Source organism: Scyliorhinus torazame, chromosome 7, assembly GCF_047496885.1.
Source record: "Scyliorhinus torazame isolate Kashiwa2021f chromosome 7, sScyTor2.1, whole genome shotgun sequence".
Classification (NCBI taxonomy): domain Eukaryota; kingdom Metazoa; phylum Chordata; class Chondrichthyes; order Carcharhiniformes; family Scyliorhinidae; genus Scyliorhinus; species Scyliorhinus torazame.
Genome location: NC_092713.1, coordinates 56,101,182 through 56,116,604, shown reverse-complemented (window position 1 = coordinate 56,116,604; position 15,423 = coordinate 56,101,182).

Sequence of the window (15,423 nt, the reverse complement as noted above, 5' to 3'; positions counted from 1 at the left end):
TTTAGTTATCCTACAGGAAGTAGGAACTACTTCAGAGTAGTTGGATAGTCGTTAAATCAAATTTAAGGTAGCGATGTGTGTGTTGGTTTGGTTTGGTAGGAAGAATAAGGAGGCCACATTCATTGGAAGGCAAGGAACGAAATAGAGTGGAGGGGAAATGTGAGCGTCTGGGGGGGAAAACAGATAAAGATCTTTAAAATTATGAAGGGTTTTGAGATGGTGGATGCACAGATTGGTTCCACTTTTTGTTGAATCCCTTCTCTCCACAAAGTATGGCTGGAATGTAGAACTCACTGCCACAAAGAAAGGTTGAAGATAATAGCATTGATGCATTTAAGGGAAGGCTTGATGAATAGATGAGGCTGAAGGGAATCAAGGAATATAGTGGAGAGTGGGAATAGCTCATTAGAGTGGGGGGAGAATCAAGTGGAGCATGAACACCAGCGTATACCAGCAGAGCTGAGTGACCTGTTTCTGTGTTGCAGGTCCTGTACAATACTGTGAAGTATACGCTCACAGCACAATATCGAAGCAGTTTCTATAAACTGCAGGTGAGCAAGCCAGTTTGTAGCATGGCCTACAGGAAGATGCGAATGTGGATCCATTTCATTTTATAAGATAGGCTGCAGTTCGTAGCTAATCCTGTGAGAATAGAATTATAAAGTAACTTTGCCAGGTATGTTGCTGAGGAACTCTACTCCCTGCTAATGGGATGTGGCATATTTAGAACGGGGTGCATGCTAAGCTAATGAAACATATCTGCACGAGAAAGATACACCGTTATAATCAGGGACGTGGGTTTGCATTTTTCATTGAAAAAGTGGTTGGTAATATAAATTGTGATCCCCAAGCACCAATAAAAAGAGCGCAGAAAATCTTGTGTAATAAAGATATTTTCACTTGATCGACCATGATGAGCCGGTAGGCCTAACCATAAACTGGTGGAATCATGGAACCTGATCCCAAGACATGAGTAAAAAAAATATCACAGAATAACAATTTAAAAAATAAGCATTTGACTTATCCAGACAGTTTGAAACAATGGACCTGATTTTCTTTATGCGAAGAAAGAATAGACCCACTCAGTGTTTTAAAAAAATTTCAATGAAGGGGCAATTTGGTGTGGCCTTTATTCCATCTAAAAAAAAAAAAATGTTTTAAATCGCTTATTGTCACAAGTAGGCTTCAAATGAAGTTACTGTGAAAAGCCCCTGGTTGCCACATTCTGGCGCCTGTTCGGGGAGGCTGGTACGGGAATTGAACCCGTGTTGCTGGCCTGCTTTAAAAGCCAGATATTTAGCCCTGTGCTAAATCAGCCCAATCTATCCTGTACATAATAATAATAATCTTTATTGTCATAAGTAGGCAAGGGCAGCATGGTGGCGCAGTGGTTAGCACTGTTGCCTCACGGCTCCAAGGTCCCAGGTTCGATCCCGGCTCTGGGTCACTGTCCGTGTGGAGTTTGCACATTCTCCCCGTGTTTGCATGCGTTTCGTCCCCACAACCCAAAGATGTGCAGGGTAGGTGGATTGGCCATGCTAAATTGCCCCTTAATTGGAAAAAATGAACTGGGTACTCTAAATGTTAAAACTAATTGTCACAAGTAGGCTTACATTAACACTGCAATGAAGTTACTGTGTAAAGCTCCCAGTTGCCACATTCCGGCACCTGTTCAGGTACACAGAGGGAGAATTCAGAAAGTCCAAATGACCTAACAGCACATCTTTCAGGACTTGTGGGAGGAAACCGGAGCGCACGGAGGAAACCCACATAGACACGGGGAGAACATGCAGTTTCCGCATAGACAGTGACCCAAGCCAGGAATCGAACCTGGGATCCTGGCGCTGTGAAGCAACAGTGCTACCGTGCCGCCCATTTTTGGGTTGTGGGTGTGAGACCCACGCAAACACGGGGAGAATGTGCAAAACTCACCAGACAAAAATGGGAGGATGAACTGGGGACAGAGGTAGGTTGGGGACTCTGGAGCGAAGCTTTGAACAGGGCTAACTCCATCTCCTCCTGCGCAAGGCTCAGCCTAATGCAGCTCAAAGTGGTGCACAGAGCGCACCTGACCAGAAGCTGAATGAGCAGGTTCTTTTCGGAGGTGGAGGACAAATGTGAACGGTGCCAGAGGGGCCCGGCCAACCACACCCACATGTCTGGGCTTGTCCCAAACGTGGTGGGTTCTGGACAGCTTTCTCCGAGGCAATGTCAAAGGTTGTGGGGGTGAGGGTGAAGCCATGCCCAAATGTGGCAATCTTCGGGGTATCGGAGCAGCTAGAGCTACACATGGGGAAGGGAACGATTGTCTATAAATATGAAAAATGCTAATAAAAAGATTTCATTAAAAAAAGGGGAATGTGCAAACTCAACACGGATAGTGACACGGGGCCAGGATTAAACCCGGGCCTTGGCGCTGTGAGGCAGCAGTGCTAACCACTGTGCCACCGTGCCAGCCTTAAAACCCACTCAGTTGATGACCTCCATTGAATCATTTTCAAATGGGTGAGAGATTTGGCTTGGAAAATCACAAGATCATCATTGAATCATGAATAATCTATTCAATCTATTTTACTTCATCCACCAGAAAAGAGATTCCAAGTTGTGACTACTCTTCACCTGAAAATGTTTTCTAACATCAATCCTGAATTAACTTTTACTCAGTTCGAACCTGTGCCTCAATGTTTTGAAGCTGCAGCTTGACTCGGAATAGTTTTCTTCATTTCAAGTTTCTCCATTTTCTTGTGCATTATTTCTGGTCCCTTGTACATCCTCCTCCATTGCAGCTGAGCCTTAAGCTGCCTGGGCCATGGTCTCTGAAATTCCCTCTCTCCTCCTTCAAGACGCTCCTTAAAACGTATTTCTTTGACCGAGCTTTTGGTCACCCATCCTAAAATTTCATCATGTGGTGCGGTGTCACATTTTGTTTGCTAAGTCTCCTATGAAGCGCCTTACAACATTTTGCTACATTAAAGGCGATATATAAATGCAAGTTACTGTTGCTTTTCTTGAAAGAGAAAATGGGAATTGAATGAATGGATGTTTTAAACATCTGCAGTTTTGCATTTTATTCATAGCTCACTAAAATGTAAACTACCTTGCCTACAGAAATAGTTCTTAAAAGCTTACTTAGCACTGTGTAATTGTGAGCTATTTGTGAGTAATTATAGTAAGTCTGCAATTTTTTCAACTACAACTGTCACCCTTGTTCTTCAACATTTCATTGCTTTCTGTTGCATTGGCAGTGGGTTGCTAGAATAATTTGGATCAAATATGCACAGATATTCAAGAACACTTGCATCTATCGAACTGTTATCAGTGGCTACCTAGATACATCAACCTCTAAATGCAGCAGATTCCACTTATGGCACTCCACTCTGTTTATTCATTCTGATTCTCAATTGTCGCTTTCACATGCTTCCATTGATACTTTCTCCCTCACGTTCGCCTGTGTGATAATCTCTCTGTCATTCTCTGAGCATTGCTTTCTTGCCCCTCCTCATTGTATAGAGCACTATGTTTTGCTTTCATGCGCCTTGCTTTGTAAATGTTACTTTATACTCGCTGCGATCTCCTGCTCCTGAGAGAAATTGTGTACTGCGCGGATGGAATTACTGCTAACCCACTGAGTCTGCTACGAGTGACCTGGGCTTGATTACACTTTTCATCTCCTTCTTATATCAGATATTCTGGAATTTGTGATTCACTTTTGACTGCTGTATGAATTTCAGTGCCACTGGAGTTGACTCTTGTGTCATAATCCTCTCTGTCATTAAATGTTGCTGAGGTCTGCCACCTATTGATGGGCCACAGAGTCAATGCAGTGTTGCAAAACACTAGGATGGGTTCTGTCCTTTTTCCTCTATCTACAACTAACACGTTGCCTTTTCTCACAGAGATATCTCTGTTAGAGTCACAGAAACCTTTTGTTCTGTTCTTTGGATTCCACAGTTGTTATGCAAGTTTACCAGGTGAAATGTTACCTTTATTGTTCATTTCTGGATTGCTTCTAGTCTTATAATAATGGCATGTTGCGCACCAAGCTGGGTGATCACACTCGAGGGCTGGGCGGATGGAAACTTTGTACAATCAGAAGAAAGTCCAGGGGCTGACTCTGTGCTTCTTTCTGCATTGGCCCAGTCTGGTGATGGTAGGATGGGACCAAGCCATACTCTCAAAAGGTTTGGTACAGAAATTTCTGCTGTCTGTTTATCTTGCTTGGTTTGGTTGCAAGCAGCTCAATCCTCCTTTTCTGTTTCTCGTACCTGATGTGTTGGGTGTTCTGGGTCACAAACAGGTCACCAACACTGGAAGTGGTGCAACTCTATTTTATTATAAGGTTAACTATATTAACATACTTGAACTGTGGGTAAATGCAATACCAGCTTTAACTGTTGACCCTTGCCTAGTCCTAACCAGGTGATGCACTCAGCACATGGTGAATGTCTGTGTTGCAGGCTGTGAGCTCTGTGCTCCAAGCTGGCTGCTACTAGGATGAGCGGGAACTCTCCTGTCCCCTGTCTTTGTAGTGCGTGTGCTCTCACTGGTGATTGGCTGTGGTGTTGTGTATGCTGATTGGTCCCACTGCATGTCCATCAGTGTGTGTGTGTATCTGCACCATAATATACTGGTGTATATTATGACAGTACCAGCTTCTTTTTGAGAACAGCAATCATTCTGAGTTTGGGGGGTTCAATCACCATTGGCATGTCCATTGCTCCAGATCACCCCGGCACCTCAAGAGATTTTCTGATGCCATTTTCTTTTTGATTAATTTTCCAATTGAAGGACAATTTAGCGTGGCCAGTCCACCTACGCTGCACATCTTTGTGTTGTGGGGGTAAGACACACGCAGACACGGGGAAAATGTGCAAACCCCAGGACCGGGATTGATCCCGGGTGCTCAGTGCCGTGAAGCCTTCTGATGCCATTTCCAAGCTCATGGATACGATCAACAATTTGTAAGCGAGCCCCAATCTTCTGTTTGTTGGCATGTCTTTGAGAGATGAAGGAAAAAAAAGAGTGAACAGAATGCTAAGCTCTGGGAAACTGCTGCCATTTGGAGAAAGATATTGCTGTGTCCATTTTGACATCAGTTCTGCCATGAAACTTGTTGGGCGGGGTTCTCTGTCCGCAGATTCCCAAAATGTGTTCCTCAATGGGATGGAGAATCAGGTGTCGCGGCAAAATCAGGATCGGCGCCAGGCACCGACTCGAACGCTGTGCTCCGACCCCTTCCTGGTGGCGTGAACGAGGTCACCCCTGTACTTAGGGGTAGGGGGGCACCCAGGCAATCCGGGGTGGAGGGGGTTGGGACCAATTTGCGGTTTGGGGAGGGGTCAGAGTCGATTTGCAGTGTGTGTGTGTGTGTGTGGGGGGGGGGGGGGGGGGGGGGGTGGGGGGGGGTCCAATTTGCGATGACGGGGGGTCAGGGTCTAATTGTGGTGCAGGTGGGTGCCATGGCAATTTGCACGGCAGGGGGAGGTGGGGCGGAGGGGGAGGGGTTCGTGGCTGATTTATGTTGTGGTGGGGGAGGAAGCCGTGGCTGATTTGTGGTGCCAGGCAGGTGCCAGCCACGGGGCTCCGTCATCGGGCTGCCCGCTTAGTATGGCGGCCCAATATCGGGATTCCCCCAGGAATCCCCTCGTGTTCCACGCAATGCATAAATTTGCATGGCAACGAATACGGAATTAGATCCTGCTTTACGACCACAAAGGGATCGGACAAATAGTGCAATTCAGCTCTGGCGGGAGAGCATAGGGCTGGATTCTCCGTCGGCGGGAACCTCCATTTTGCCAGCAGGGCCTTCATGCCCGCGGATTCCCTGATGGCGTGAGATGCCTACAATGGGAAACCCCATTGGCTGGCTGCTGGGATCAAGAATCCCACTGCGGAGAATCCCGCCCTTAGTCTCCCAAACAGAGAATGCAAGGGTGGGATTCTCCGTTCCGCCAAACTCGTTTTCTGGTGCGTGCGCCCCCACCGGCAATTAGATTCCCCATCCCGTCTGGCAGTCAATGGGGTTTGCCATTATGGGCACCCCCACACCATCGGGATATCTGCGGGCGTGAGTGCGCTGCTGGCAAAACGGAGGATCCCGCAGACAGAGAATCCAGCTCCGTATCTTTAAAATTAGCTCAGTTGTGATATTGGCCTCAGAAGTGGTGTATTACAGTCCATGGTCCTAAACTTTGTCAAAAACCTTTCCCACATACAGGAACATTGTCATTGTGCACCCTTTCTTGCTAAAGGCTCAGAGGATGTGCTCTGGCTGCTGTCATAAGCTTTGACTGGTGCCTCTTCCTCTCCTGAACCCTGCTTGACCTGAGTTGAAGAAGTTACTGCTCTTAAGGTGATCTCTGAGTTAGTGAGTGATGACTCTTGTAAGCAGCTTTTGCAGATAATCAGTGCGGTCATTAAAGTTCTTATAACTCAAGTAACAGATAACATAATGCACAGCTTTGGTCCCGCCAGATGCTACTGCTGCAGTTCATGGAACATCCAAGAGTAAATCCCAGGAGAGAATAGTGTCGCCAAACATATGTTCAGCAAAGCACCTGACAGGACAATGGCAGTGACAGCCAGGATCCTCACCAAGCCATTAGAGTTGGATTACTTAGTAGTGGTACTTCGGGCAGAGTCAAGATATATTCCCTCAGAAGGATAAGGTACGGTAAACAAAGTCAGAGCACTCTGGGTGACAAAAGAGACAGTGCTGCATATTATGGGGGTGGGAGGTATGCAGGTAGTTTACACCACCCGCCCCTGAAAATTTGGTGTGGAGCCAACTTGCTGGATGCCAGCCTGTCTCACAGCCATAAAATGCTGCCGATGGGCTAAATAACCAGACAGAGGGACTGCCTCGTCTTACTGACTCACGGGAGGGAAGTCCCACCCTCGAGCGCTGTTGGCCAATTGGATTGGCCAGCAACTCCAGTAGCCCCAGCAGTGCCAGGAGCCCATTAGTGGGCAAGCCTGGACTGCAACAAGTCCCAATAAGAAGGTACGATGGATCCCAGAGCAAAGTAATTCCAGGTTATTGGACAGTGAGTATTTGGACAGCTTGGGGAGGGCGGGGGAAGGGAGAAGGATGTTTGTTTTTACGAATAAGGCAGTTAGGAAGAAAGTAGGGGGGGTTGGGGACCACAATCTCCCAATGTGTAGGCCCACAAAGAACGTTGATAGATCCTGGATCCAGCAAAGCCCTCTGATTTTAGGCAGCGGAGGGATCCGGAAAGCTAGGGAGGGGAGTGCGTGGTCCGGGTTTGGAGGTAAAACGGTGGTAATAGGAAGAGTAGGAGCGATTTGGGACTAGAAAGGAGATTTACACTTGGAGTTTTAGGACATGAATACTTTGCAAGTGTCTTTACCAAGGAAGAAGATGCTATCCAGACCATGGTAAAATAAGTAATTTAGACACAATTAATGTTTACAATTGATAAGGAGAAGATACTGGAGAAGGTGTCGCTACTTAAAGTTGATAAAGCTCTTCCGGGTGCGGCTATGCAGAGCTAGGTTGCATGTTCGGTAGCTCCCGCTTGGAACGGACTTTTGGGCTCTTTACAGGGTCCTCACGGCATTTGTTTGACATTTCCCGGTGTGGGAAGAAGACTGCAACATTCCCCTGACAGTGTCCCCCAGGAATGGTATGTCTCTTGGTTACCAAACCCGGCAGAAACAGTAAAAGATTTGGCTGTAACTGCAGGATAAACAGAGCCTCTTCCAGCATGCAGGCGGGGGAAGGGCAAGCTTAAAGCTGCAAGCTGACTTGAGGGCCTTTATTAAAGGTGAATTCTAGCAGCAGAGGGAACAACTGTGAAAAGATCTACCAAGGCCACTGAAGAAGCGGGGACGAGGCTTCTGGTGGCGGCCATGGAGGAGTAGGTCGCGCATTCGGCAGCTCCCGTCTGGAACGGACTCTCAGACCTTTTCCAGGAGTTTCCACAGACTTTTTGGGGCAGATTGGTGAAGCGAACACTGCCAAAAGGAGTCCCTCTCGAGACTTCTGGTTGCGGCTATGCGGAGCTAAGTCGCACATTCGACATTCGGCGGCTCCCGCAAAACGGACCTTTGGGCTCTTTTCAGGGCCCCCAAGGGCACTTTTTCAATGTTTCCCGGTGTGGGAAGGAGTTAAAAATAGCTCCCCGTCAGTATTTGGCTTTAACTAGGAGCGGGGCGACAAAAAAGGTGGTGGTGGACCAGAAGAAGGGAGGGAAGAAGGACAAAATGGCAGCGAGCGGAGACCAGGCAGCGTGGAGGCAGTGGGCGGAGGAGCAACAGGAGGGTATCCAGCGCTGCCTCAGAGAGATTAAAACGGACCTGCCAGAGCCGATGAAGGCTTCTATTGATAAGCTGCTGGAGACACAGACGGCCCAGGGGGTGGCGATCTGCGAGGCTCGACAAAAGATCTCTGACAATGAGGACGAGCTCTTAGGCCTGGCGGTAAAGGTGGAGGCGCACGAGGCGCTCCACAAGAAATGGCAGGAGTGGTTCGAGGAGATGGAGAATCGGCCGAGGCGGAGGAATCTGTGGATTCTGGGCATCCCAGAGGGGTTGGAGGGGCCGGACGTGTGGGCCTATGTGGTCACCATGTTGAACTCGCTGATGGGAGCGGGGTCCTTCCAGGGGCTCCTGGAGCTGGAAGGGGCCCATAGAGTGTTGGTGAGGAGGCCCAAGGCTAACGAGCCTCCGCGGGCGGTGCTGGTGCGGTTCCATCGGTTCGTCGATCGTGTGTGTGTGCTCGGGTGGGCCAAGAATGAGAGGAGCAGCAGGTGGGAGAACGCGGAGGTTCGGATATATCAGGACTGGAGTGCGGAGGTGGCGAAGAGGAGGGCCGGGTACAATCGAGCGAAGGTGGTGCTGCACAGGAAGGGGATAAAGTTTGGCATGTTGCAGCTGGCGCGACTGTGGGTTACCTATAAGGACCGGCACCATTATTTTGAGTCTCCGGAGGAGGCGTGGGCCTTTGTTCAGGCCGAGAAGCTGGACACAGACCGAGGGTCGGGATGGGCGATTGGGGACTGCGGTGGATATGTTATGCCTATTTTTGGTTCGTTTGGGGGGGGGGGGGCTTTGCAATGTTTTGGGTTTCTTTTTCTCTGTGTTTTCTCTTTCGGGTTGGGGAGGGTGGATGGGGCGGGTTGGGCACTGTTTTGGTTGGTGGCGGGGCCTGGTAGGTGGAGAGCGCGGGCTTTTTTCCCGCGCCGAAGACTGAGGGGGTGGGGCCGGGTCGGGGAAGCGAGGATTGTTTCCCGCGCTTAGAACGGTGGGGGGAGGGGGAGAACCTGTGGATGCGGAGCGGGAGAGGAGGGTGTGCCACACAATGGGAGGAGTCGAAGGGGAAGCGGGAGTGACCGGGGTCAGCAGGAGTCAGCTGACTTGCGGAAGTGCAATGGGGGTGTAAACAAGCTAGGATGGGTCCTAGCCGGGGGGGGGGGGGGGGGGGGGGGGGTTGTCGGAGGATCGAGTTGCTGCTGCTAAGGTCAAGGAGGATCTTGAGCGAGTGGGGGCGGGTCGAGACGGGGGTATGCCGCTGTGGGGAACGGGCCGGGTGTGGGGTGCGGGCGCGTGGCTGGCCAAGGAGGGGTCATGGCTAGTCGGCGGGAGAGGGGGGCGGGTAGCCCCCTGATCCGGCTGAAAACCTGGAATATAAAGGGACTGAATGTGCCGGTTAAGCGGGCCTGCGTGTTCGCGCACCTGAAGGGGCTCAAGGCGGATGTGGTTATGCTCCAGGAAACACACCTGAAGGTGGCAAACCAGGTAAGACTGAGGAAAGGGTGGGTAGGTCAGGTGTTTCATTCGGGGCTAGGTGCCAAAAATCGAGGGGTGGCGATCTTGGTGGGAAAGAAGGTGTCATTTGAGGCGTCGAGCTTTGTGGCAGATAATGGCGGTAGGTACATAATGGTAAGTGGTAAGTTGCAGGGAGAGAGGGTGGTACTGGTCAATGTGTATGCTCCGAACTGGGATGATGCGGGTTTTATGTGGCGTATGTTGGGTCGGATCCCAGACTTGGAAGTGGGGGGCCTGATAATGGGGGGAGACTTTAACACGTTGTTGGATCCGGCACTGGATCGCTCCAGGTCTAGGACGGGTAGGAAGCCGGCAGCGGCTAGAGCATTGAGGAGATTTATGGACCAAATGGGAGGGGTGGACCCTTGGAGATTTGCAAGGCCGGGGGCTAGGGAATTTTCATTCTTCTCACATGTCCAGAAGGCTTATTCTTGAATCGACTTTTCATTTTGAGTAGGGCGCTGATAGCGAGAGTAGAGGATACCGAGTATTCGGCAATAGCCATTTCGGACTACGCCCCGCATTGGGTGGACTTGGAGATGGGGGAGGAGAGGAACCAGCGCCTGCTGTGGCGCTTGGAGGTGGGGTTGTTGGCGGACGAGGAGGTGAGCGAGTGGGTCCGAGGAAGTATAGAGAGGTACTTGGAGACCAACGACAACGGGGAGGTCCGAGTGGGGATGGTATGGGAGGCACTGAAGGCGGTGGTGAGGGGAGAGCAGATCTCCATTAGGGCCCTCAAGGAGCGGAGGGAGCGGGGGGAGAGGGAGAGGTTGGTGGGGGAGATGGTGAGGGTAGACAGGAGGTATGCGGAAGAGCCTGAGGAAGGATTGTTGAGGAAGAAGCGCAGCCGCCAGGCCGAATTTGACCTGGTGACCACCAGGAAGGCGGAGGTGCAGTGGAGGAAGGCCCAGAGGGCGGTCTACGAGTATGGGGAAAAGGCAAGCCGGATGCTGGCGCATCAGCTTCGGAAGCGGGACGCAGCTAGGGAGATCGGGGGAGTTAAGGACAGGGGAGGGAGTGTGGTGCGGAGTGGGGTTGGCATCAATGGGGTCTTCAGGGACTTCTACGAGGAATTGTACCGATCCGAGCCCTCACGGGAGGAGGGAGGGATGGGCCGTTTCCTGGACCAATTGAGGTTTCCAAAGGTGGAAGAGGCACTGGTGGCGGGACTGGGGGCCTCGATTGGGCTGGAGGAGCTGATCAAAGGGATAGGAAGCATGCAGGCGGGGAAGGCACCGGGGCCGGACGGTTTCCCGGTCGAGTTCTATAAAAAAACATAAGGACCTGTTGGGCCCGCTGTTAGTTAGGACCTTTAATGAGGCAAGGGAAGGGGGGGGCTTTACCCCCGATGATGTCCCGGGCACTGATCTCCTTGATCCTGAAGCGGGACAAGGATACCCTGCAATGTGGGTCTTAGAGACCGATTTCCTTGCTAAATGTAGATGCCAAGGTGCTGGCGAAGGTCTTAGCCACGAGAATTGAGGATTGTGTGCCGCAGATCATCCATGAAGATCAGTCGGGGTTTGTGAAGGGGAGACAGTTGAACGCGAATGTGCGGAAGCTTTTGAACGTTATCATGATGCCGGCGAGTGAGGGGGAGGCGGAGATAGTGGTGGCGATGGACGCTGAGAAAGCCTTTGATAGGGTGGAGTGGGGGTACCTGTGGGGGGTGCTGAAGAGGTTCGGGTTTGGGGAGGGGTTTGTCAGGTGGGTTAGGCTGTTGTATGAGGTCCCAATGGCGAGTGTGGCCACAAATAGGAGGAGGTCCGAGTACTTTCGGTTGCACCAAGGGACGAGACAGGGGTGTCCCCTGTCCCCCCTGCTCTTCGCACTGACGATTGAACTCCTGGCTATGGCACTGAGAGAGTCGAGGAACTGGAGGGGGTTGGTGCAGGGTGGGGAGGAGCATAGGGTGTCGCTTTATGCGGACGACCTGCTGCTGTATGTAGCGGACCCGGTGGGAGGAATGCCAGAGGTAATGAGGATCCTTCGGGAATTCGGGGACTTTTCGGGGTACAAGCTCAATATGGGGAAGAGTGAGCTGTTCGTAGTTCAGCTAGGGGAACAGGAGAGGGGGATTGGCGAGCTCCCACTAAAAAGGACGGAGAGGAGTTTCAGATATTTGGGGGTCCAGGTGGCCAGGAGCTGGGGGGCCCTGCATAGGCTTAACTTTACAATGCTGGTGGAGCAAATGGAGTAGGAGTTCTAGAATTGGGACGCGTTGCCGCTTTCCTTGGTGGGTAGGGTGCACTCAATCAAAATGACGGTGCTCCCAAGGTTTTTGTTTCTGTTCCAGTGCCTCCCCGTGTTTATCCCGAAGGCTTTTTTCAGGCGGGTTAACAGGAGTATAATGGGGTTTGTGTGGGCGCGAGGGACTCCGAGTGTGAGAAGGGTATTCCTGGAGCGGAGTAGAGATAGGGGGGGGCTGGCGCTGCCCAACCTCTGTGGGTACTACTGGGCCGCCAATGCGACAATGGTGCGCAAGTGGGTGATGGAGGGGGAGGGGGCTGCATGGAAGAGGCTGGAGACGGCGTCCTGTGTGGGTACGAGTCTGGGGGCGCTGGCAATTCCGCCGCTGCCGCTACCTCCAAGGAGGTATACCACGAGCCCGGTGGTGGTGGCGGCGGCCCTCAAAATCTGAGGGCAGTGGAGGCGGCATAGGGGGGGAAGTTGGGGCCTCGACGTGGACCCCATTATGGGGGAACTACCGGTTCGCCCCAGGAAGAACAGGTGGAGGGTTTTCGGGGTGGCACAGGGCAGGGATACGAAAGTTGGGGGACCTGTTTGTGGACGGGAAGTTTGCGAGCTTGGGTGAGCTGGAGGAGAAGTACGGGCTCCCCCCCGGGGAATACCTTCAGGTACTTACAGGTAAGAGCGTTTGCCAGACGGCAGGTGGTGGAATTCCGCGGCTACTGCCACACACAGTACAGGACAGGGTGCTCTCGGGGGTGGGTGGGTGGGAGTGGGGAAGATCTCGGAAACTTACCAGGTGATGCAGGAGGAGGAGGAGGCCTTGGTGGTGGAGTTGAAAGGTGTGGTAGTATGTATTAGGGGTCATGTGGGACTATGAAGCCGTGATGCTATTGGCTGACAGATCCCGGGTCCTGGTTGGCTGATGACTCCTGGCTCCGCCCTGAAGGCAGAGTATAAGAACCCGAGCTTCTCCCCGCCGCTCCATTCTGTTGCTGAACTGCTGGGGACAAGTCTTGCTTAATAAAGCCTCATCGACTTCATCTCTACTCGTCTCTCTCGTAAGTCATTGTGCGCTACAAAAGGTAAGTGGGAGGAGGAGTTGGGAGAGGAAATTGAGGAAGAGACGTGGGCAGATGCCCTTGGGAGGGTGAATTCTTCCTCTTCGTGCGCGAGGCTCAGCCTCATATAGTTTAAGGTGCTGCACAGGGCACACATGACCGGGACAAGGATGAGCCGGTTCTTTGGGGTGAGGACAGGTGTGTTAGGTGCTCAGGGAGCCCAGCAAATCACACCCATATGTTCTGGGCATGCCCAGCGTTGGAGGAATTTTGGAAGGGCGTAGCGAGAACGGTGTCGAGGGTGGTAGGATCCAGGGTCAAACCGGGCTGGGGGCTCGCAATATTTAGGGTGGCAGAGGGGCCGGGAGTGCAGGAGGTGAAAGAGGCCGGAGATCTGGCCTTTGCGTCCCTGGTAGCCCGGCAAAGGATTCTCCTTCAGTTGAAAGATGTGAGGCCCCCAAGCGTGGAATCCTGGATCAGCGATATGGCAGGGTTCATTCAATTGGAGAGGGTGAAATTCGCCTTGAGAGGGTCGGTACAAGGGTTCTTTAGGCAGTGGCAACCGTTCTTAGACTTTCTGGCAGAACGATAGACATTGGTCAATGGCAGCAGCAGCTCGGGGGGGGGGGGTTTACTTTATTTTTGTTTATGTTATTTACACTGGAGGGTCTGAGGGGGTGTATGCACCTGTTGTCTTAAGTCGGGGTGTTAATGTTAATTTATTATTTATGTACAGGGGGGAGGGATTTGGGGTGTTGCTTTTTTAGATTGTGTTTTGTACTTAACCCTGTTGGGTTCTTTTTTCTTTCTCATTTTGTTATTGATATTTTATGAAAACCTTTAATAAAAATTATTTTTAAAATTTTAAAAGTTGATAAAGCACCAGGTCCAGATGAGATGCATCCAAGTGAAGTGAGAGTGGAAATTGCAGAGGCACTGGCCATAATTTCTCAGTCTTCCTTAGACTTCAGGTGGCCTCAGAGAACTGGAGAATTGCAAATGTTATATCCTTGTTCAAAAAAGGCCAGCAACTACAGTGTAACTTTGGTAGCCAGGCAACATTTAGAAACAATAATTTGGGACACAATTAATTGCCACAAGTACAAATGAAGGTTAATTAAGGAAAGCCAGTATGGATTTCTTAAGAGAAAATCATGTATAACTAACCCGTTGGACGTTTTTGAAGAGGTAACAGAGAGAGTTGATGGGGGCAATACAGTTGTTATGATGTACATGGACTTCCAAATGTCATCTGATTCAGTGTCACAACACTATTCCTTAGGGGGTAAATAGTATAAAAGAAACATGGAGGCAGAATTAGCTCGGTCACAGGAAACATGGAGTAGTGTTTAATCAATATTTTTTGGCTGGAGGATGGTCTGCAGTGGAGTTCCCCGGGGTCAGTGTTAGGATTTCTGCTTTTCCTGTTAGATTTTAGCGTACTAGACCTAGGTGTACAGGGCCCAATTTCAACGTTTGTGGATGATATAAGAATCGGAAGCATTGGCTGGAATTTGCCGGCCCCGCCACAGCAGGGGTGGGGGTGGAAAATGTGGCGAGCCAGCCAAACGTCCATTGACTTCAGTGCAGCTGGAGGATCCCGCCAGCGGGCGGGACGGAAGCTCCCATCTATTATGGACTGCGGACAGACGGCAGATGAAGTTCAATGTGGACAAATGTGAAGTGATTCAATTTGGCAGATAGAATATGGAGCAACAATATAAAATAAAAAGCACAATTCAAAAGGGGAATCAGAAGCCGAGGGGCCTAGGTGCACATGGGAATGGTTAGGTTGTGGAATGTTCTGCTGGGAGTGTGGTGGAGGCAGGTTCAAGTGAAGCATTCAAATAGGAATTAGACTGGTATCTAAAGGAGAAGGACAGAAGACACAGGAATGGCATTCGGTGAATTGCTCATTTGGAGAGCTGGTGCAGACAGGATGGGCTGAATGGCTGCACTGTAACAATTCTGTGATACTTCCCGCAGTGCTAGAAATCAGCTCTGGTTCCGATGGGCCACAATAGGCAGCTGCAATGGCCTGCAGCACCCCATTTATACCTTTTAAGAGGCTGCTTAGCTTATTAAACAGCACAAGCACTTTCTGATCAGCTAATCAGTTGTAGTTGTGCATGCATAATTTTAAAATGCATCTTTCTGGAAGGGCACAGTTCATTAGATGTTCATGCAAATGCATTAAAAGAAATAAGAGATTTTTCCCAATTGACCGAACCGATTGCCTGTGGACTCGGAGTAATTTGACCCCAAGGAAGCTAAATCGACAACTGGTATCATTCTTTTACCAATAGATGTGAGAGAACAGCATAGATAAACTGATTCTGTAAAACTGCTCTTATATTGGTGTCACCCCGTATAGTCTCAAGAG